Raw genomic sequence first — 25,474 nt, forward strand, 5'->3', positions numbered from 1 at the left:
TTTCAGACTATTACTTGTCGTAAATTCTAGAATGCTCGTGAATTATGACTCCAGATCCGGGTGGTAGTAATTAATACAGTTTTATGATATTCCACACTTATTATATTTCATCTTAGTTAATTATTATTAATTACTGAATGGAAATAAGGAATTGGTTTAATGATTCTCTAATGTTGGCTTGCCTAGCAAGTGAAATGTTAGGCGCTATCACGGTCCCGTCGGTGGGAAATTTTGGGTCGTGACAGTTGGTATCAGAGCACTAGGTTGCCTAGGTCTCACGATTCACGAGCAAGCTTAGTAGAGTCTGGAGGATCGGTACGGAGATGTCTGTGCTTATCTTTCAGAGACTATGAAGTTTAGGAACAAGTTTCACTTCTTTTCTTCTCTGTCATGCGATTTTGCTTTCACAATGCTGATTGAACTCTTCAACTCTTATTCTCTCGCAGATGGCGAGAACACGTATCGCTTCCTCAGCTGAGCAGCAGCCAGAGCCTCCAGTGGCAGTTCATACGCGGGGCAGAGGTCGAGGCCCAGGCCGTGCTAGAGGCCGAGGCAGGGGCAGGGCTCAGCCAAGGGCCCGAGTAGCAGCCCCAGCAGTGGAGCCTCAAATAGAGCTTGACGAGGAGGTTCCAGCCGAGACTGTTCCTGCCGGACCACCTCAGGTTCCGGAGGGGTTCATTGCTACCCCAGTACTTCAGGACACTTTGGTCCGTTTGGTGGGCCTTATGGAGAGTTTGGCCCAGACTGGCGCATTTCCCATGGCACCGGCAGTCTCTTAGGCTGGAGGAGGAGCCGAGACTCCTACCACTCTCGCTCCGGAGCAGATAGCTCCCCAGTATTAGGCTCCAGCAGTCTCTCAGGCTGGAGGAGGAGCCCAGACTCCTACCACTCCCACTCCGGAGCAGATAGCTCCCCAGTATCAGGCTCCAGCAGCTCAGCCAGTCGGATTAGTTCAGCCGGTTATTGCGGCACAGGTCGGAGATGGGCCAGCTATGTCTTCTGAGGCTTTATGGAGATTGGACAGGTTTGCCAAGTTCTTTCCTGTTCACTTCGGTGGTGCTCCTTCAGAGGATCCCAGGAGTATCTTGACAGCTGTCACGAGGTTCTATGAAACATGGGTATAGTGGAGACCAATGGGGTCGATTTTGCTACATTTCAGATGACTTGTTCCGCCAAGAAATGGTGGAGAGATTACTTATTGACCAGACCAGCTGGGTCTCCTGCTCTTACTTGGGACCAGTTCTCTCAGCTCTTCATAGAGAAATTTCTACCTATCATATTGAGAGAGAAGCGTCGCCGTCAGTTTGAGCGTCTCCAGCAGGGCAGTATGACTGTTACACAGTATGAGACCTGTTTTGTGGATTTGGCCCGTTATGCTATTCTTCTACTTCCCACCAAGAAAGAGAGAGGGTGAGGAGGTTTATTGATGGACTTACTCAGCCTATCAGATTGCAGATTGCTAAGGAGACTGGGAGTGAGATTTCTTTTTAGGCGGATGCTAATGTCACCGGACGAGTCAAGATGGTTCTTACTAGGGAGGTCAGGGTCTGACAAGAGGCCTCGTCATTCCGGTGAGTTCATCGGTGCCTCATCTAGAGGAAGGAGTACTTTTGGTAGAGGCCATCCTCCCAGGCCATTTCATTCAGCGCTCGAGGCATCCCACGGTGCCTCAGGTGGTCGTGGCCCTTAGATGCATTATTTCAATTAGCTAGCCTACAGTACACCACCAGCTCCTATTAGTGCACCTCTACTCCAGAGTTATCAGGGTGGTTATTCAGGTCGACAGGGTCAGTTTCAGGGTCAGCAGTCACAACAGCCGAGGTTATGTTATACTTGTGGTGATCCGAGGCACATTGCTAGATTTTTCCCTCGGGAAACGGGCAGCTCACAGCATCAGAGTTCTCGTGCCATAGTTCCGGCACCAGTTGCTGCACCACCTGTTTAGCCAGCCAGAGGTAGGGGTCAAATAGCCAGAAGTAGGGGCCAGACAGTTAGAGGTGGAGGTCAGGCCGTTAGAGGTAGAGACCAGCCAGCTAGAGGCCGTCCTAGGGACGTAGTTCAGGGTGGTAGGGCCCAGCCCCGGTGTTATGCTTTCCCAGTCAGGCCTGAGGCTGAGTTATCTGATGCTGTTATCACAAGTACTGTTTCAGTTTGCAGTAGAAATGCTTCAGTCCTATTTGATCCGGGATCTACTTACTCCTATGTGTCATCCTATTTTGATTCCTATTTGGTTGTGCCCCATGATTCTTTGAGTGCTCCTGTGTATGTGTCCATACCAGTGGGAGATTTTATTGTTGTAGATCGTGTTTATGGTTAGTGTATGGTCACCATTGGGAGTCCTGAGACTCGCGTAGATCTTCTACTTCTCGACATAGTTGATTTTGATGTCATACTGGGTATGGATTGGCTGTCACCTTATCATGCTATATTAGATTGTCACGTCAAGACGGTGACCTTAGCCTTTCAGCGGTTGCCTCGATTAGAGTGGAGAAGGAATCTTGGCCATTCTGCCAGGAGGGTTATCTCTTATGTGAAGGCTCGGCATATGATCGAGAAAGGGTGCTTAGCCTATTTAGCTTATATTCGCGATCCCAGTGCGGATGTCCCTTCTATGGACTCAGTACCAGTTGTTCGTGAAATTCCAGAAGTATTTCCTGCAGATTTGCCGGGGATGCCACCCGACAGAGATATTGACTTCTGTATTGATTTAGCTCCGGGCACTCAACTCATTTCTATTCCACCACACCGTATGGCCCCGCCAGAGTTGAAAGAATTGAAGGAGCAGTTGCAAGATTTGCTTGATAAGGGCTTCATTAGACCTAGTGTCTCGCCCTGGGGTGCACCAGTGTTGTTTGTGAAGAAGAAAGATAGATCGATGAGGATGTGTATAGATTATCAGCAGTTAAACAAAGTCACCACCAAGAACAAATATCCATTGCCGAGGATTGATGATTTATTTGATCAGCTTCAGGGTGCCAAGGTGTTTTCAAAGATTGATTTGAGATCTGGCTACCATCAGTTGAGGATTAGGGTATTCGATGTTCCTAAGATAACTTTTCGGACTCGGTATGGGCATTATGAATTTGTAGTGATGTCATTTGGGCTGACAAATGCCCAGCAACATTCATGGATTTGATGAACCGGGTGTTCAAACCCTACTTGGATTCCTTTGTGGTTGTGTTTATTAATGATATCTTGATCTACTCCCACAGTCGAGAGGAGCATGAGCAGTACCTTCGGATCATTCTTTAGACTCTAAAAGACAACTAATTATATGCTAAGTTCTCAAAATGCGAGTTCTGGTTGAGTTCAGTTGCTTTCTTGGGTCACGTTGTATTAGCAGAGGGTATTCAGGTGGATCCTAAGAAGATTGAGGCAGTCTAGAACTGGCCTAGACCCATATCAGCTACAAAGATCCGTAGTTTCCTGGGTGTGGCGGGCTATTATCGTCGATTTGTGGAGGGGTTTTCATCCATAGCAGCCCCGTTGGCCAGATTGACCCAGAAGGGTGCCCCGTTCAGGTGGTCAGACGAGTGTGAAGTGAGCTTTCAGAAGCTCAAGACAACTTTGACTACGACACCGGTATTGGTGTTACCCACAGGTTCAGGATCTTATACAGTATATTGTGACGCATCTCGTATTGGTCTGGGTGCGGTATTGATGCAGGGTGGTAAGGTTATTGCATATGCTTCACGGCAGCTGAAGGTTCATGAGAAGAATTACCCTATTCATGATCTAGAGCTGGCAGCCATTGTTCATGCGCTGAAGATTTGGAGGCACTATCTTTACGGCGTGCCATGTGAGATATTCATTGATCATCGGAGCTTACAATATTTGTTCAAACAGAAGGAACTCAATTTGAGGCAGATAAGGTGGCTGGAGCTATTGAAAGACTATGATATCACCATATTGTATCATCCCGGAAAGGCCAATATGGTGGCCGATGCTTTGACTAGAAAGTCAGTCAGTATGGGTAGCCTTGCATATATTCCAGTTGGTGAGAGACTGCTTGCATTGGATGTTCAGGCCTTGGCCAACCAGTTCGTGAGGTTAGATATTTCTGAGCCCAGCCGTGTTCTAGCTTGTACAGTTGCTCGGTCTTCTTTATTTGAGCGCATCAGAGATCGGCAGGATGACGATCCTTATTTACTTTTCCTTAGAGACACAGTGCGGCACGGTGGTGCCAAGCAGGTTACTGTTGGAGATGACAGAGTTTTAAGGATGCAGGGTCGTATTTGTATGCCTAATATGGATGGACTTTATGAGTTGATCCTTGAGGAGTCCCACAGTTCCCGATATTCTATTCTTCCGGGCACCGCCAAGATGTATCAGGACTTGAGGCAACATTATTGGTGGAGGCGAATGAAGAATGACATAGTTGCCTATGTAGCTCGGTGCCTAAATTGTCAGTAGGTAAAGTGTGAGCATCAGAGACCTGGTGGTTTACTTCAGAGGTTAGATATTCCTAAGTGGAAGTGGGAGCGTATCACTATGGACTTTGTTGTTGGAATACCACAGACTCAGAGGAAGTTCGATGTAGTTTGGGTTATTGTGGACAGGCTGACTAAGTCAGCGCATTTCATTCATGTGGCAGTCACCTATTCCTCAAAGCGGTTGGCAGAGATTTACATTCGTGAGATCGTCCACCTTCACGGGGTGCCCGTAACTATCATTTATGATCAAGGTACACAGTTTACCTCGCACTTTTGGAGGACAATTCAGTGTGAGTTGGGTACGCAGGTTGAGTTGAGCACAATATTTCATCCTCAGATGAAAAGGCAGTCCGAGCGTACTATTCAGATCTTGGAGGATATGCTGCTTGTGTTATAGACTTCGGAGGATCGTGGGATCAGTTCTTGCCCCTTGCAGAGTTTGCCTACAATAACAGCTATCGAGCATTCAGATGGCTCCCTATGAGTCATTATATGGTAGGCGGTGTCGGTCGCCGGTTGGGTGGTTCGAGCCGGGAGAGGCTCGGTTGTTGGGCACAGATTTAGTACAGGATGCCTTGGACAAGGTCAAGATTATTCAGGATCGACTTCGCACAACTCAGTCCAGGTAGAAGAGTTATGCCGACCGTAGAGTTCGTGATGTTGCATTCATAGTTGGAGAGAGAGTGTTACTTCGGGTATCACTCATGAAGGGTGTAACGAGGTTTGGAAAGAAGGGAAAGTTGAGCCCTAGGTATATCAGACCTTTTGAGATTCTGGAGAGAGTGGGAGATGTGGCTTACAGGCTTGCGTTGCCACCTAGTTTAGCAAATGTTCATCCGGTATTCCATGTGTCCATGCTTCGAAAGTATCACGGCGATCCATCCCATGTGTTGGATTTCAGCTCTGTCCAGTTGGACAAGGAATTAACTTACGAGGGGATCCGGTGGCAATTCTTGCCCGGCAAGTTCGCCAGTTAAGATCAAAGAGTTACACTTCAGTTCGAGTGCAGTGGAGAAGTGAGCCTATTGAGGCAGCTACTTGGGAGTCCGAGTCTGATATACGGAGTAGATATCCCCACCTTTTCACCAGCCCAGGTACTTTTCTATGTTCGTTCGAGGACGAACGGTTATTTTAGAGATGGAGATTGTGATGACCCAAAAGGTCACCTTATGATTTAGAACTCGAATCTGCACTCTTAAGCCTTAAAAATCTCATTTTTACCCTCCTCGATTTGTGTGCGTAGTTCGGACAAGTTTTCGAAAAGCTTTTATGTTGAAAACTAATGAACATAAGAATTTTTACCTTAAAAGTTAATTTTAGTTGACTTCGGTCAACATTTTTGGTAAACGGGTCCGGATCCGTGATTTGACGGTCCCGGTAGGTCCGTATCGAATTATGGGACTTGGGCGTATGCCCGGAATCGAATTCGGAGGTCCCTAGCTTGAGTTATGTATTTTTGATGAAAATTAAAAGTTTGGAAATTATTTGTTTTTAAGAATTGATTGATATTTGGCATTGTTAGTATCGGGTCCGTATTTTGGTTCCGGATCTCGGTACATGTTCATTATGATATTTAAGACTTGTCTGTGAAATTTGGTGAGAAACGTATTTGATTTGACGTGATTCGGACGTCCAGTTGAGAAAATAGTAATTTTAAAGTGTTCTTGAGAGTCTAATTTGATTTGGTGCTACATTCGTAGTTCTAGGTGTTATTTTGGTGATTTGATCGTGCAAGCAAGTTCGTATGGTGTTTTTTGACTTGTGTGCATGTTTGGTTTGGAGCCCCGAGGGCTCGGGTGAGTTTCGGATAGGCCACGGGATGTTTTGGACTTAGTAAATCTGGTTTTTCTGCAGTGTCTGTGTTCTGGCATGTCCTTGTTTGCGTTCGCGAAAGTACTCTTGCGAACGCGAAGAGTAAACTGGGCAGCTGAGGATTTCTTCTTCGCGAACGCGAAGCGATGGGGGCGTTACCCTTTGCGAACGTGACAAGCCCATCGCGAACGCGTAGCATTAGGCATTGGGGAGGGGCAGACAACTTTTTCTTCATCGCGAACGCGAACAATGACTCGCGAATGCGAAGACCAGGGAAGGGTAGCCTATGCAAACGCAATCACTGTCCCATGAACGTGAAGGCTTGGCACCCCATACACTTCGCAAATGCGACAGTGCTCTCGCGAACGCGATGAACACTGTCGCCCAGCACTTAACAGAACCCAAAAAATGGGATTTTAGCCAAAAACTCATTTTTCTCAAAAACCAAATGGTGAGAGGCGATTTTTCAAGAGTCATTTCGTCCCCAAATTGTTGGTAAGTGATTCTAAACCATCTTTCAATTATCCATTACATTTCTTGAATTTTCAACCTAAAATCTAGAGTTTTCATGGTAGAATTAGGGGTTAGGGTAGAAATTAGGAATTTCGGGAATTTGGGGATTTAGACTCAATTTGAGGTCGGATTCCAAAACTAATTACATATTCGGGCTTGGGGGTGAATGAGTAAAAGAATTTTGGTTTGAACCTCGGGTTTTAACCAAGCAGGCCCGGAGTCGATTTTTGACTTTTTGGAGGAAAATTTGGAAAATTTAATTTATGCAATATAATTGATTTCTTTAGCAATATTTGATATTTTTGAGTCATTTTTGAATAGATACGAGTGGTTTGAAGGTGAATTCCAAAGTAAAAGCTGTGATTGAGAATTAAGTGGCCTTCGGAGCGAGGTAAGTGTTGTGTCTAACCCTAACTTGAGGGAATTATGAACCTAATTGCGATGTGTTATACCAGTGTTGTTCAATTTATCGTTCTTATCATATTTACGGATTTTCTGGTGATAATTGAGTTTTTATTTCAAAGTTGAGATTGATGTTATGGAACCAAATGTTGAGGTAAGGTTTGTACTTGTTATTCTATCTCCCTGTTGATATTTATGCATTGCATTATGGTAAGGGAGAGTGTTAATGCACGAAGGGTGATGCCTTGCCATATTGTGAGTGTTAATGCACGAAGGGTGATGCCGTGCCATATTGTGAGTGTTAATGCATGAAGGGTGATGCCGTGACATATTGTGAGTGTTAATGCACGAAGGGTGATGCCGTGCTATATTGTTAGTGTTAATGCATGAAGGGTGATGCCGTGCCATATTGTGAGTGTTAATGCACGAAGGTGGATGTCGTGCCGTTTCTATTTATTTTATGGTGAGATTGAGAGTAAAAGCACTAAGGGTGATGCCGTGTATTTTTCCTTACTGTATTTACTATTCTTGTTGATTCATGGTATATTGACTGCTCCGATGATCACTCTGTTGTAGTTCTTTATCTTGTGTTCCCCTCAGTATGTTCCTCTCCCGACATTTCCTGTTTGGTTCTTCATTTCTGTTTTTTGCATATATACTATTAAATTGTACAGGTTGATTTGTAGGTGCCTTGCCTTAGCCTTGTCACTATTTCGTCGAGGTTAGGCTCGACACTTACCAGTACATGGGGTCGATTGTACTGATACTGCACTCTGCACTTATTGTGCAGATTTTGATACCAGCTCAGGTTGATCGAGAGTTTTGCTATTGGTCCACTGTCCGGAGACTCAAGGTAGATCTGTTGGCATTTACAGACCTTGAAGTCCCCGTCTATCTTTTCTGTTCTACTGTTTCTTTCATTCAGATAGTTGTATTTCTTTTAGAGTATTACTTGTCGTAAATTCTAGAATGCTCGTGAATTGTGACTCCAGATACGGGTGGTAGTAATTAATACTGAATGGAAATAAGGAATTGGTTTAATGATTCTCTAACGTTGGCTTGCCTATCAAGTGAAATGTTAGGCGCCATCACGGTCCCGTCGGTGGGAAATTTCGGTTCGTGACAAGTAGAGTCTTGCGGATCGATATGATGATGTCCATACCTATCTTCGAGAGGATACAAGGCATTTAGGATATATACTTCCCATCTTTCTTTCCTTATCGTGCGGAATTGATTCAGCTTGAGATATAACTCTTTGAATTCCTTCCACATATTCGCATGCGCACATGGGCGCTCGATATCAGCTATGCTTCACCGACTTGTGATTCTATGAATGAGATTTGAGATGTGTATTCTGCGTTTTGGTGATGGGACAATCTGGAGTACTGGAGGTAAGGTTTTGACTGTAGCTTAAACACGGAGATTTTGATTGGGTGAGCACGTGCTTTTGGACTTATACGTCCGATAGTATTCCTATGAGTGGAATTTGTGGCTCGATAAGCGGTAGAATGGCTTTGTGATGAGTATGATGTGACTGCGGGATATGTTAAGACGATTTGAATGCAACAAGAAGTGTTTCATTGAAATGTAAAGGATGGTCCATTAGGTGCTTGATTTTCGTTTTGATGTGACGTACAGTCTCGAGTATGAGTGCATGGAAGGATCCTTTCTGTTGCTTAATGCTGGAACGAAATAGGTTCGCATGTCTTATTGTCGAGATCAGACTCAGGGAGATTAAGTGATTGCTTAGTAGTAGTGGCTGTGAAGGGGTATAAAGAGATGTCAGTTTGAGGCTAAGCGTGTGGGTTATAACCTGTGAGGTAATCTACGTATGTGTGATTTTTATGATGTTGTGTGGAGGCTTTCTTTTCTACCAGTGGGGTATATTTGTGCGATTTGAGTTTTGTTCGATTGTAACAATTGACCTGACTATCACGAGGATGAATGCGAGATTTGCACACGATTTGAGGTATTATATGGTTTGTGTTACATGAGCTTACAAAGGATTAGTTGAATTTCAGTGCGGGATTTTAGCAGTAATAGAGTATGGGTATCGTGATGTTATCGACTATTTTGTTCTATGGATTTGAGCCAAGTGGGGGAGTCTTCTATCAACGAGTTGATTGCACGATTATGCACCATATGATCTGTGCTTCTCTTAGATTTGATGATGACATCATCCACGTACACCTTTATCTCCTTGTGTATCATGTCGTGGAAAATGGTTGCCATGGCCCTCATATAGATGGCTCTAGCATTCTTTAGGCCAAACGGCATCATTTTGTAACAATATACTCCCCACTGTGTAATAAAAGTTGTCTTTTCGGCATCCTCTTCATCCATCCAGATCTGATGATATCTGCAAAGCAATCCACAAAATATTGGAGTTCATGCTTGGCATAGTTGTCGATCAGTATGTGTATATTGGGCAACAAGAAATCATCTTTGGGACTTGCTCTGTTTAAGTCCCGATAGTCGACACACACTCTGAATTTCCCATCTTTATTTGGAACTGGCACACTGTTAGCCAACCAGGTCGGGTATTCAACCACTCTGAGAACCTTGGCTTTGATCTGCTTGGTGATTTCCTTCTTTATTTTCAGACTCATATTCAGCTTGAACTTTCTGAGCTTCTGCTTTACAGGCGGATACATAGGGTTGATAGGTAGTTTATGAGCCACTATGGACGTGCTCAAACCGGTCATATCATCATAGGACCATGGAAAAATATCCTCATACTCCTTCAAGAACCGGACGTACTCTTCCTTATCTGAAGATGATAGGTGAGTGCTTACACGTGTTTCCTTGACTATTTCGGAGTCTCCCAAATTAACTGTTTGGGTCTCATCCAAATTGGACCTAGGCTTGTTTTCAAAGTTTTCTACTTCTCTGACAATTTCCTCGGGTATTATATCCTCTTCCAAATCCTCTGAATCATTATCCTTATGTTGCGTTGTCTCATTACATGTCACAGTCATAAGTTCATCGGGATAGGTAATTATAATGTTGTAGAGAAAAAATTTAAAGAATAATAATAAATACTAAAATAACAATGCACTAGATAAATCTTGAAAACGTTAAACAAGTACGGCTCGATGACTCGAGCAATTATTTCAAAACAAAATATGCTTAAAATAAAATGCTGAAAATGTCTTAGATGCTCATAAAATTGCTTTCAAAATAAATGGTGCTAATTGCGAGGCTACCCAGGAACTCGACGGGCCCTTGATGGTGCAACAGTCCAGTTATTGAGAACAACTCCCTTCTCCATGGTCTGAATAATAAGGCCTTCCTCCTCCTCCTTCTCAACTATCGCACTGCAATTCATGTCTTCATCATCCAGAAATAGATTCCTTATGCCAGCTAGAACTTCATCTTCTTCGGACTCCTACATTATGTTAGCTTGATGAAATGACTAGCTCAAATGTGGTATTGGTTGCTCTATAGGGTAATAAGGACCACGCCATGGTGGCGACCAATTCTGATACTTATACCAGGTGTATTCATACCCAAGTCCAAAAGTTGTGTCGTGACGCTTTAGCTGTATCGATTTGGTGATCCCCTGGAGATTCTTACCGAGACCCTTGCCAGGTTCATACCCTGTCCATGCCAATATGCCTTCTATCTTACTGCTCTACCATTTGTCCTTTTCAATTGTGTTGACGCGCTCGATGCGATGGTATGTTTCTCCACCCAACTTCTTTCTATTCTCGATGACCGAAACAATTTGATTAGTGTAAATGGGATTACTTCCGTCCCCATGGATGATCACTTCCTGATGGTTCCACTCAAACTTCACGACCTGATGTAGAGTAGAAGCTACGGCCCCAGCGACATGTATCCAAGGTCGTCCCAACAATAGGTTGTAGGTAGCAGATATGTCCAACACTTGAAACTCAACATCAAACTAGGTTAGGCCCATATGTAGGCTGAGGTTGGTCTCCCCAATTGTGGCCCTTTGAGACCCATCAAATGCTTTCACATTCATATTTCATGCTTGTATCTTGTGCAAGCCTTTACCCAATCTTTTCAGAGTAGTTAGTGGACATATGTTGAGACTCGAACCCCCATCTATCAGGACTCTGGCAATGAACTTATCCTCAAACTGCACTGTGATATACAGTGCCCTATTGTGACTCAGTCCTTATGGTGGCAGCTCGTCTTCATGAAAAGTGATCTTGTGGCTTTCCAATACTTGCCCTACCATGTTGTCCATCTCTCCACTGGTGATGTTGTTGGGTACATAGGCTTCATTCAATACCTTCATCAGGGAATTCCTATGTGCCTCAGAGTTTTGCAGCAGTGATAAAATGGATATTTGAGCAGGGGTTGTGTTCCAATGATCAACCACAGAATACTCTCTTGCATGCACCTTTCTCTAAAGATCATCCGGGTCAGTCTCAATGACATGCGCTTTAGATGCAACTTCTTTGCTTGTTACTCCCAAATGCTTGGGTGTATAAACCCTACCAGTTCTTGTCATGCCTTGCGCTGCACCTGTTTCTTCCATTTTTGCCTTTCCTTTCCTTCTTGCTTCTGCAACATAATCCCATGGTATAGCATTAGACTTATAAGACGGCGTAGGTGCTACCATCACAGTGAAGGGCGTTGTTACTTCAACCTTAAACAGAGTTGGTGCATCTACCTCAACTTCAATTGGTGCCTGAGTCTGTACCATAATAGGTGTGAGAGTGACTAGAGATATTTCATAATTATCCCCTTCTCGAATGAGTCCATTGGACCCCTCTGAGTCCCATTCTTCATCGGTCTCTATCATGTTTACTCCTCTACCTCTGTGATCTGGGAGAGGATTGTTACGGACATTGGGTGCAGCTCCCTTTACCTGTATGACTTTGGTGTCAATTAATGTTTGAATCTTATCCTTCAAAATACGACATTCATCAATAGTATGCCCTTTCATGACTGAGTGATAGGCATATGTTTTATTTGGGTTAATCCACTGGGAAGAGTTTTCCATAGCAACAACGGGAATTGGAGTGATATAACCGACAACCTTCAGTCTATCGTACAGCTAGTCGATAGGTTTAGCAATTGGGATGTATTGTCTGGGTGGTCTGCGGTCGAAATTTGGTCTAGGTTTTTGGTAGTTTTGGTGGGCTGGTGGTGAGTGGTAGTATGCTGGTTGGGTGTTATAAGTATGGTAAGTGACGGTAGGTTATTGGTATCTGGGAGGTGAAGGCTGATATGTGGGTGGAGGTGTTTGGTATGTAAGAGGAGACTTTGGACCTTGGGCTACCATCACCGCACCTACTTCCTTCTTCGTGGTGATACGTCCTGACTATAAGGCTTTATTTGTGGCTTGAAGTGCTTCAAAATGTGTCACCATTCCGCTTTTGATCCCTTCTCTCTCCCAATTTGATGATGTCAGAAAATTTATTATTTTCAATAACCATCAGTCTTTCATAGTATTGCGGATCTTGAGCTTTGACGAAGAACTTATTCGTCTGTTCTTCTTACAGTGCTGGCCTTACTTTTGCGGCTTCATACCTCCACCGAGTAGCATACTCGCAAAAAGTTTCCGTTGGCCTCTTTTTGAGATTTTGAATGTTGAAAACGTCTGGTGCGTTTTCTTTATTAAACCTGAACCGATCCATGAAATTTGATGCCATGCTCACCTAATTAACCCATTTCTTTGGGTTCTGACTGATGTACCAAGACAGGGCATCTCCGGTGAGGCTTCTCATGAACAGCTTCATGCGGATTCTTTCATCCTTGCCAACCCCTACAAGCTTGTCACAATACGTTCTCAAATGCACCTTCGGATCACCAGTTCCGTCGGACATTTTGAACTTAGGAGATTTGTAACCCTCTGGCAGTTGTACATCTGGCTGAATACACAAATCTTCATAATTCAAATCCTCAATACCTTTGCCCCCTTCGACACTTTGAACTCTGCCAGTAAGTTTCTTGAGTTCCTCCACCATGGTCTTATTGAACAGGTCCTTCTCGGCGGATTCAGGTATGTATAGGGTCTGTTGTGGGGTATAGGGTAAGGTTTCCACATATATTGAATTGCTTGGGTGGACTCCGAGAATTTGGGCATAATGGTGGTCATTGGTTGAGTTTTGCGGGTCAAGAGTAGGTTGTGGTACATTCTGAGGGGTGTGGTATGCGGTTGTTTGTGGGTATTGAGTTGGGTGGTGATGGTGTTATTGAGGAGTAGGTATCGGCAGAGGGTTGTGGTTCTGAGGAGGTGTGGCGTATTGATGTGGTGCAGGAGGATTTGGCGGATTTTGTGTGTTTTGGGGAGGTACCAGGTTTTGGGCGTTTGTGTTTTGTTGGTTAAGGTCGGGGACGTTTAGGGTGAGGGAAAGGTTTTCCAAGTTCCAGACCTGCTCAAGTTCCCCTTGTAGCTCTAATATTTTCTATTCTAGACTTAGGACCAATTCGTTTCGTGCTGGAGTATTCTGACCGTCCGAGGTTTCAACGTTCTCTGCATTGTCCTTTCTGATACTGCTTAAATCATCCTTTTTTTCTTTCCCTTTGCTTTTGCCTTTAGGATCACTTGGTGGAAGAGGAGGTGGAGGACCTCTGGATCGAGTATGATATGCAGATGATGCCAGTATGCACGTACCAACCTTTGGGGAATGAGAATAAACAAAAGAAAAGAAAAACAAAAAAGGCAACCAAGTCAGTAAGGGATATTGAAAGAATGCTTGCAATATTGAACATGTGTTGCAGAATCAGTAAATAAATTCGCGTCCTAATTTGGGGGACCTCGTTGTGCCCGAGGTAGGCCTATACGACACATAGACTTGGAGAAAATTGATGCCAATAATTGTGTCATTTCATTAATGCAAAAATGACTCAGATCCATACTAAGATGACAATAATAAGAACATTACTAATGGCATTTGCCTTATTACATTCGAAATAAAAAACTAAGCTAAAAGCAGTAAAGAACATCATTTCCTAATCTACTTGGTCCCAAAAGGACCTTCTCCATGCTTGGCCTTCTTGGATCCATCAATCAAGTTCCACATGTCGCGCATGTCCAATAGTAGGTAAGCCCTTGCTAGGTGCCCTCCCTCATTGCCTTCCGTATTCTGACAGTCCGAGAGCCTCTTCCTCACCTTCCCTTCAAGTTCCATTAACCCTTGCTCCAAATATTCCAATATTTATATTGATTTAGTAGCAATTTCTTTCCATTCACTGATGGCCTCCATATCCACTTTGTGCTGTTCCAAATGTCTAGCTTCAGACTCGAAAACCATTTTGCACAGTATCCTATACTTGACTTGTGCTTCAGCAACGTCGTCTATAACTCTATTTTTCAGATTGATCCCTCGCTTGATATCTCTCGCTATATCATCTACCAACCATGATGGGTAGAAGTACACATGGCCGACATGATACTTGTCTGGATCGATAGTATCTTTCTCCACAATGACCTTTTGATTCCACATATGCTGCGTCTCGAACTTGAACGGAATGATGTTCCCTTTAAAATCTGTTTTGTATTGGATCATGTTGGAAACCTGAGGTATAACCTGTTTTATTCCCGCTTGCCTCATTACCCTTATAGGAGTATAAGGATATATCCCTCTTAACTCGATCAACACTAGACGAGTAGTTTCTCTTGACCTGATGATGAACTCGCCGCTAGGGAACCATTCGAACATCCAATGTACCCTTTCGTCAGTCAAATTGCTGAAGAAACGTACCCAGCTCACATCATTTCTAGGTTGCGCAAACCTATATGGGATAAATGTCATTCTTTTTGGATGATGGTAAGCTATGTAGTCATTCAATGGTCATCGCAGAAGTTCCTGACGATATTCACATCTTTGGAAATGTTCTAATAACCAAACCTGCAGCAACAAATTACAGCCCTCAAAGTGCCCATACCCCTGCTTGCATCGATCTAGAGCGCGATACATTTCAGCCAAGATCATGGGGACGATAATGTAAGTTTGTCCCTCAATTCCTTCCACTAGAGTCCTAGCGACCATGTCTAAGCAAGTGTGGATCCCCCCCTTTCATTGGAAATATCAGCAACCTCAAGAAACAGACAATGAACACAAATACTCGGCGGTGTGTCCAACCCAAAGAAGTAATGGCAAGTTCATCACGGTGAAGGCGATATGACTTGCTATGCCCATAAAGTTCATAAAGGAATTCAAATGGTATGTATGACTCCTTCACACAAAGTAATTAATCATTTTTCTTGAAACCCATCATTTTCAAAAAACCGCGGGGAGTGCGATTTTCTGGTACTAATAAACCCGGACTATCCCATGGCAGCCTAGCGAAGCCTCCTATTTCCTCTAAGAGAGGGGTCATCTCTACATTACCAAAGCGAAAGACAACTCTTTTCTCATCCCAAAACATAGTGGCGGCCTCAATCAATGCGCTATTTGGACGAATGTCAGATAAGGAAGGTATATTTTCGAGGACCCTTTTCACATGATTCTGGTCACTAGGTGAGAGGTTCTTCCACCAATCAAGCAGCAAAGGTGGGATGTTTTGAACCATGCCGAACCAGGGAATTTCGTGCCTCATTTTCTGCAAAACAAATAGAGTTAGCCCTCTCCCCCTCCGAGTCTGACTATTTACACATTAATGATCAACATACCGGCGTGTTTTCTCCAAGTAATGCATATAACGTGATGGTGTCCATTGGGATTATGGAAATCCCGCCGGACTTTGGACAAGGCTTATCTTAGTAGATTGTCACGTGGACAACGTTCTAACCCATAGTAGGTTTGACATGATGCATGCACATTTAATATTGGAGTGAGGTTTCTAGAAGGGTCTAGACTGGTACCCTCAAGTGGACAACTTAAGAGGGAAAAGGCACGGAACCGTCGACTGCACCACTGATCGACTAGTTTTACCGCAAATAAGCCTTTCCAAATTAAAAGGGTAATTTTTGGAAGAGCGCGGACACTCATCAAGTGCCACTATGGTATTAGTTGGGCACAAGTAGAATATGATGTGGAGCATGCTTTGTGCAAAGATAATAATACATTACCAAGTATTTGCATAGTAAATATGTAAAAAGCGGTAAATACAGTATTAAGGTAAAACATAAAAGAGAGACAAAGGAAGAAGTTAGTCCGTGGAATATATGCGAGAATATAATAAAGCAAACAATATAGTAGTTTTTAAACAAATGAAGAGCAGTTAGAGCAAATAAGGGCGAATAGGGAAAGAGGCGTGCATGTCGTAACAAATTTAAGAAAACAAAGGTGGAGAAGGGAAGGGATGTGCATGTTATAACAAGTTTAAACAAGTAAAGGAGAACGAGAAAAAAAATTAGCAAATAAAGATGGAAAAGGAAAGTGCGTTTTATAACAAATAAAACTAATCCACATAAGCCAAGTTCATTATGGTAAGAACCTAAGTATCCCCAGCAGAGTCGCCATGCTGTCGCGCCACGTTTTTTCTCTCACGAGATCGGGCTTCGACATGTGACCACTCTTTTGTAGGAGGTATTAAAAGAGGAGAGTCGCCACCTAATGGTTTTTAAGGTGCGTTAGGACACCTATTATGCAGATAACTCTGTTTGACTAGTTTACGTCACCAAAGATCGGGTAAAGGCTCAAGTTACCTCAAAGAGAAGGTGTTAGGCACTCCTCGAGGTCCACAATCGTGGATCCCGGCTGAACTTAAGATTATGTGGATTACGATTAAGCTAGGCGATCCATAATTTTAGCCTAAAGAATCACCCCGTGCAACATAAATAATACTTTGTAACTCCCTTAAGATGGGGTTTACTCATATTATTCAGCGGGCACAGACTATCATCTCCTGCTACCCTATTACTATGTTAAAGTTGTTACCTAAAAGCGTTCTAATTCAATTATAGGCATACCATATACGTGCATTACTCGTCCCATACCTATGGTCTAGGAGGTATTGGATCTCTATTTAGGGTGGTTCTAAACTTAAACTTAGGCTGCTCAAAATGATAAAACTAGGCGACATACAACACATATTGTACTTCGCAGATAGGCAGTCAAGGCTCAAGTTTTCCTCCAGACTTAAGCAACAAATGCACGCAAACACATATGTCGATCAGGAATCTGCAGAATCCTATAGACATGCTTTCTAGGTGATCAAAGTATGCAAGTGATTTCAGATGCAGGATATAGCTTATAGACATAATCGTTCGGGTATCATAAGCTAGTTGTTGAGAGTTTTAAGTTTCCAATCCTATGTGTGCGATGCCTAAGTGATTTACGCAGTTGGGTACAACAAAATCTGCTAGGGAAAGAGTCCCCGAATTATTCATACGACGTGCATGAAGCAGTGTTTGAATGGTTTATCATTAACCAATTAACGAGCAATTATTTCCTATAGGCAGGATCTCTACGATTGATGATTAGAACTCATTTCATTTATACTTAGTCCTATAAATAGGATTTCTAGTGATCAGTGCAATATCATAACGAATGAAGTGATCAAAAATCCTATTGGCATAATTTCTAGTGAATAACTTAAGCGAATTGAAGAAAAATTCATCTATTCCTATAGGCAGGTTTCTAGTATATTTGAAAGTAATCATGCAAGTTGAAGGGGGTGCTTACTCCCTATAAGCATGCTGTTTATAAACACGTAGCAATAGACATAGCATTTGAACTCATGATTAATAACAAACAAGTAATGTGTGTGTGCTCCCCTAATGTCATAATCTCTACAATGCTCATGTAATCGAACAACACATATAGCAAACATATTACCAAGTCCTATAGGCATGTTATCTACCCATTGCATGTTGTAATAACCCAACCGGTCATTTTAACTTTTAGAACCCCGTTCCCTAAAATAAAACTTCCCATAGGTACTTGTAATGATTTATGACTTGTGGGGATGGTTGGTTCGGGATTTGAAAGTGTTTGGGGTGAAACCAGAATATTTGGTTCCTTAAGTTGGCCTTAAAGTGCTAAGTTTGACTTCGGTCAATATTTTGAGAAAATGACCTCGGAATAGAATTTTGATGATTCCAACAGCTCCGTATGGTGATTTTGGACTTAGGAGCGTGTTCGAAATTTTATTTGGAAGTCCGTAGTTAAATTAGGCATGAAATGGCTAAAAATAAGAATTTAAGTTTGGAAGTCTGACCGATGAGTAGACTTTTTGATACCGGAGTCGGAATCCAGTTTCGAAAATTTTCTTAGCTCCGTTATGTAATTTATGACTTGTGTGTAAAATTTGAGGTCAATCGGAGTTGATTTGATAGGTTCCGACATTGAATGTAGAAGTTGAAAACTCTTAGTTTCATTAAGCTTGAATTGGGGTATGATTCATGGTTTTAGCATTGTTTGATGTGATTTAGAGGTTCGACTAAGTTCGTATGATGTTTTAGGACTTGTTGGTATATTTGGTTGAGGTCCCGAGGGCCTCGGGTGAGTTTCAGATGGTTAACGAATCAACAATTTGAGTTAAAAAGCTGCTGCAATTTTTCCTCTTCTGTTTGACATTCTGGGCTGTGATTGAGCCCAGATATCGAGCCCAGATATCGAGCCAGATATCGAGCCCAGATATCGAGCCCAGGGTTGACGAGGTACAGGCTCGAGCTAGTGTATCGAAGCCATGATCGAAGGTCCAACTCGAGGGCCATGATCGAAGGTCCAGCTCGAGGGCCATGATCGAAGGCAAGGCTCGAGGGCCAGATCGAGACCCAAGATCGAGGGTCACAATTGAAGGCTCAAGCTCGATGCCATGATTGAGGCTATGATCGAAGGCCCAACCTCGATGCCCTGATCGAGGCCATGACCGAGGTCCAGGCTCGAGCCTGTGATCGAAGCCGCGATCGAGGCCCAGTTCGAGGACCAGTTCCGAAGGCTGCTGGGCAGTTTTATAAAAAGAGGGCATTCGTCCCATTTGCCATTTTTGACGAACTTGAGCTTGAGCAGAGATGACTTTTGGCAGATTTTCAATGGAAAAACATTGGGGTAAGTGATTCTAACTCGGATTTGGTCTACATATACAAGTATATCATTGTTTTCACAATATAATTAGTGTTTTGAGATTGAAATTTGGAAAAGTTTAGAAATCTCATAGAAACGAAATTTTGAGATTTCGGTATCGATTCAGAGTCGGATTTGAGTGAAACTAGTATGGTTGGACTCGTAATTGAATAAGTTGTCGAATTTCATAACTTTCGCCAGATTCCGAGATGTGGGCCCAGCGGACGAATTTTTAATTTATTTCGGGATCTTTTCTTCAAAATGTAGTATTTTCTTATAGAATTGATTCCTATAATATTTAGTGATTGTATCGAATTATTTTGGCTAGATTCGAGCCAGACGGAGTTGGATAATCATGGAAAAGGCAAAATTGTAGATTAAATTGGAGCAAGACAAAGTAAGTCTCTTGTCTAATCTTGTGAGGGGGAAATTACCTCATAGGTGATAAAGATTAAACAGTTGTTGCTAAATTGTGGGGGCTACGTACGCACGAGGTGACGAGAGTCCGTGCGTAGCTACTATTAATGCTAAAGTTCGGGTAGTTTAGGACTCAAAGCATGCCTTACTTGTGTAAATTGTATTCTTTGATTAATTAATATTAATTGATATATATGAATATATTGTGAATTGTTAGATAAAGATATTAAAGGATGGAAATCTCATATGCTTAAATTTTTGTTTAAATCAATTAATTGTTAAAAGAAATTATTCTCCTCCTAAATTTATCTTATAATAAACATACTCTCCTTCCGGAGGCACATAAGAAAATGTCCTCCTTTCTTGTGGAGCGGGCCGAACGCCTCGGCAGGATAGATGCATCTATGGATCGCACCGCACGTCCCTCGGCAGTGTACACGAAACTCTGAATCGGGTCGTACGTCCTCAGCAGAAATCGTGCTTAATAATAATAATTACACGATACTTTAATAATTTATTTCAGCTTGTGAAGCTAATTAATAAATTGGAAAATCTTTGGAATTTAATGAATTATTATTCTTGCTTGTTAAGGAATTAATTGTTACTCCTGTGAATGAGGTTTACTTGATAAATTGGAAATTATTTGAATTGAGGGAATTTAATTAATATATTGAGAATTATTACATTTGAAGGAAATTTGATTATTTGTGCTGATTAAATAGATTATTGTAAATTCTGTAAATCATGCTGATTTAAATATCCTAGTTTTATTTCAATTATTATTATTGACCCTTAGTGAGTGTCAAAGTCGGCCATCTCGTCTCTAACACTTCGAGATTAGGCTTGATACTTACTGGGTACACGTTGTTTACATACTCATACTACACTTACTGTACTTTTTTTGTGCAGGACCTGAGACAGGTACTAGTGGAGGACCTATCATCACATACTCACGTCATCCCGAGGCATAGTGGTGAGCTGCCTTTCTAAGCTGTTTTGCAGCTACCAGTGTCTCTTCTTATATTTACATTCTGTCTATTTAATTTCAGACAATATTTGGAGTTTTATATAATCTACTAGATGCTCATTCACTTGTGACACCGGGTCTTGGCACACACATTGGTAGAAATTGGTATTTTATTACACATGTAAATATTAAAATCTACCCCATTCCCTTTTACTAACAATCCTAATCGTTTATACAAAGATTATTACATGCCCAACAATGAGTAAAAGTAACAGTGTTACATAACAGTAACAATAGGCCCACAACAGGCCTAAATAAAATAACTAAATACCCAGCTTTACTGGTCCTTCAATATCTCTTACATAGCACACCCAAGTCTTCAACAAAGAGTCACATCCAATATACGACTCAGGGATCCATAGAGGAGCACATACCAATCCAATAAGCCACAGCACAAGTGTTGCACCACTTGGAACAACCAATATAGATATACAGTACATGACAAGAGGTAGAGTATTAAGGGCAGTTTTGGAGGTTGAGAGAATGACTAGGACCAAGCCCTAGTGTGTTAGAGTTCACAAGGGCCTCAATGGACTCCGAGTCGTGCTCACACTAGGGAGGTCAGTAGTAAGAGCCTTGGTAGCCTTGGCTTTCAGCCGGCTAAGAATGAGAGGTTAAAGATAGAATAGATAACAAATGAGGGAGAGTGGACAATGGTTGAGGGACATGAATTGAGAGAATACACTTATAACTTAAAGTAGACATAGAAAGGATGAGAACACAAAGCAACTAATCAAACAGGTCAAAAAAATTAAACGCAAGTTCAGCATGGAATTAGAAGCAGGTTCAACACTTAGTAAAATAACACATAGACGGCCACATATTGAAAGAGTTAGGGAAAAAATAAGTTTGCAAGATTGACAAAGATTATCATTCACAAGTGAATAATACTAACAAATCGAAACCTAAAAGGTCCAAATTATGATAAGTATACATCCTAGTGTCATAGGACAGACATGTTAACTCTCATCAGGGAACAAGACAACATTCAGACATGATATGGAACACACATTGTGACAAGTCAAGTAATCACTGAAGGAACAAGGAATTAAGTGAGCCAAAGACATGCTAGGGGGATATATTAGCAGGGAAGCAAGGTCATAGTTGATAGAAAAAATCTTAACACAGATTAGAACACATAACATATGCAAGATAATCATTGCAGAGGTTCAGAACATAGTGAAAATAAACTCATTTCAAATGGCAAATGTAGGCATTCAAGTATTGACCAATAGACTAATTAACTAGGGCGGGTCTAAGTTATGCCAGGGATTCATCTTTAAAAAGTTCAAACATGGTAGGGAAAACAAGTTGAGATAATTGTTCTATAATTTAAAGCCATTATTAAAGGGGTATGAGATCAAGTGAGCATAGTGAGTGACACAATAGCAGAGAAACAAGTCATAGTTAATAGTGAAGGTCTTGATACAGGTTATTACAGATGTGAGGCATTCATTACAGAGATTCAAGATAAAGCAGGTAAGCATATTCATGAATATTTAGACAACAATACACTAGCTAAACGAGCTTAAGAGGGTTCAGATTATCCAAGTTAGACATAGACAATCTCAGAACTAGTAGCATTAGGAGGAGTTATATGCTAGAGAGATTTAAAACGAGTGTAAAGCTAACAGAGTTATGCATAAAAGTAGCCCAGAAAACATATTAAGCCATAGATTTCAGAAGCGAGAGCACATGCAAATTAGAGGCACATAAAAAATGAAATTGCAAAAGATCAAGCGACTTACCAGTTAAACGGACAACAACAAAGAATAAAAATTCCACAAGAACCCATAATCTCAATGCGTCAAAGCTCCCAAGAGCTTCAAAAGAACTCTGGGCAATGCTCGCACCAAGGGAAAGTTCGAATAACAGAATCTCAGTGGCCTTGGCTTTCAGCCGGCCAAAATGAAGTACAGAACAAGAGAATGAGGGAATCACAGAACAAAGCTCCAATTTTTAGTGAAAGTATATCGATTCCAGTTTGCTTCAAAGGGGGATGGGAAGGGGTTTATATAGTGACAGAAATCGAACCAGTAAATAAAGAAAACTGTAAATTCAAACATAAATAAGGAAGTATAAACATGCATAATCAATAAGAATCAGATTAGGGAAAAAATAGGTAAACCCTAATTGACAGAAATCAAAGATTGGCCGAAAATCTTGGCTAATCGGACCCATATAGCCATGGTCATGATGTATGTGGACTAAATACTGTCCAAATTCAAGCGATTAAATTCGAATGGTCGGATTCTAAGAGATAGTACTTGCCATGTTTAGGCAAGTACTAGGTGATACCATAGTTTTGTAGAAAGTAATGAGATAACACACAAAAGGTAAGGAAATCATGGAGAGAATCCATGGTTGAGACGGATTTGGAGAGATTTGAGGGGGCGGCTAGGGTTTCTGTAGAGAGAGGAGAAGGTTCGAGAGGATTTGGGGCGGTGGATGGGCGAAATAAGGGTTAGGGTTTGGGTGAGGTTAATTTAAAAGGAGAGGATGAATGAGGGTCGTTGATCTTGCAAGATCAACGGCCAGGATTAAAAATTTGTACGGGGCGGTTTGATTAACGGGTACGGACCGAATATTTGGGTTAAGGGGTTGTTTGGCTTTGGACTGGGGTAATTGGGCTGGGTATTTGAGTGTTTGGGCCATTCATTTGGTCCGAAATTGGTTTAAAAATTGGGTTGTTGCTTAAATACTCAAAATTTATCAAAACTAATTTATAAAAGTAATTAATAAATAACAAAAACTATTATTTGTGCACTAAAATGATTGAAAATAATAACTTATCATTATAAAAAATATAAAAAGCTATTTTGGCACAAATAATGTAATTACACATGAATATAGGCTATTATTGTAAAAATGTGCAATTAGCCTTAAAATGCAAATGCAATTATAGAAAAATGAAGTAAAATATTATAAAACATAAATGTTGGTGTAAATAATAAGTTTGGATGATTAAGTCATCACAAAATAATTTAAAGGATAATTATTAGGTATTTATATAATAAAAATATAGAAAGAAATTGATTTAGAGCTTTAAAAATTATAAACAATTATAGAAAATGCTTGTGTAGGTTTGTAAACTAAATCATGATGCAAATATTCCATTTTGAAAGTATATATGTATTTTTATAAAATATGAGAAAAAAATTGGGTATCAACAGGCGGTACCTCGGGAGTTCTCCCTGCATATTTATTTTGGGACTACGAGACGGTATCTCGGGAGATTCCCTGCTGTTTACCCCTGTGTGTTGTACTGCTTCCTTGCTGTATTTCCTTTTGTTAAATTCTAGTCTCTTATTATACTGTATATTCTCCTGCCTTATTTAGTATTTACCAGTGAACCTGACCTGACCTCGTCACTACTCGACCGAGGTTAGGCTTGGCACTTACTGGGTACCATTGTGGTGTACTCATGCTACTCTTCTGCATATGTTTTTCGTGTGCAGATCCAGGTACTTCTTACCAGCCGCATTATCAGTGAGTCGAGATTGCTTTGGAGACTTCAAGGTATATCTGCCGCGTCCGCAGACCACGGGGTCCCTTTCTACTCTTCCCCATGTCCATTATCTTCTGTATTTTTTTTGTTAGACTCTGATGTATAGAGGTACTAGATTTCCTTCTGTAGTTTGTGATTCATGATATTTCGGATTTTGGGAAACTGTACGTCTAGTGTTTTGGTTATTGTATATGCCGAGTGGCATTATTATTGGTTATTCAGTATCTAATGCAGTTAGCTGTTTAGTTTCGCTTATAGTATTGATATTTCCGCAATCTGTAGGATTTTCTAGTCATAGAGACTAGGTGTCGTCACGACATATCTCAGAGGGATGTTTGGGTCGTGACATAAATTATATTCTTAACTTTTTAAAAACTATAAATAGCCCACATCTTCTTCATTTTTTCTCACAACTTGTTCTCTTCTTCTACTCTACTTCTCTCAATTTTCCTCTTGAGTATTGAATTGCTTATTGCACTCAAGTTCTCAATTAATTAATATTTCAAGTTTTATCAATTATTTACGGTAGCCACTACAAAATTACAATTATCAAGTAAAGTGTGGTTACCATTTTTGTTAGGTTCAAGTTAAATCATGCCCCGTGCTCCTAGAGTGCGCTCACATGTTTGGGAGCACTTTGAGGTGGTAGAAGAAAATGAAAAAGTTCGCAAAGTAGAGTGCAAGAATTGTGGCCGAGTCTTTAATGTTCGTTGAAAGCGGGAGGGCACAACTGGTTTAAGGAGCCATATCAAGGGTTGTCTTGAGCGTCCTCTAGGAATTTGTATTTAATTTAATTTGAGATAATTTGTGTTATTTTTAATTAATTATACTTATTTAAGCGTAATGTGTTAGTTTATTAGACAAGTTAATTTGAAGTAATATTATGCAATAAAAATATGAAATGAAAGTCTTTGAAGTTTAATCCTTACATATCGGTCTTATTAAATAATTCTATGTAGCCACTTAATTAAAAATTTTAAATTTTCAAATTCAACTTTCAAATTAGTTTAAACTTTAAACTTTAAAGTTTAATTTTATGTCTTACAATACTTATTTTATTTTAACTAAGATCGGTCCGGCCCGACCCATTAGGCCCGAAATTGTTACGGTTCCATTTAGCACCGACTAAGCCTAGAACTGGTAAACTCGGTAAATTATAATCGATATTTGGATCGGTACGGAGTTCCTCTAGCCCGGCCCGACCCGACCCCTTAACACCCATACATTTAGATCTTAATCATTAAGTGTCTTTATTTTTTTAATTTTACAACCACTTAATGTGTCTGAATAGGTCAGTATGATTAAGTTTTATAACATATACTTCATTTCATTAAGATGCTAGCATCCACATTCATTACTAACTTCCGTCACCGCCTACCATTATCAACTATCACTACCACCACCATACTCAACTACTACTGCCGCC

The sequence above is a fragment of the Nicotiana tomentosiformis genome, chromosome 7 (genome assembly GCF_000390325.3).
Source record: "Nicotiana tomentosiformis chromosome 7, ASM39032v3, whole genome shotgun sequence".
Classification (NCBI taxonomy): domain Eukaryota; kingdom Viridiplantae; phylum Streptophyta; class Magnoliopsida; order Solanales; family Solanaceae; genus Nicotiana; species Nicotiana tomentosiformis.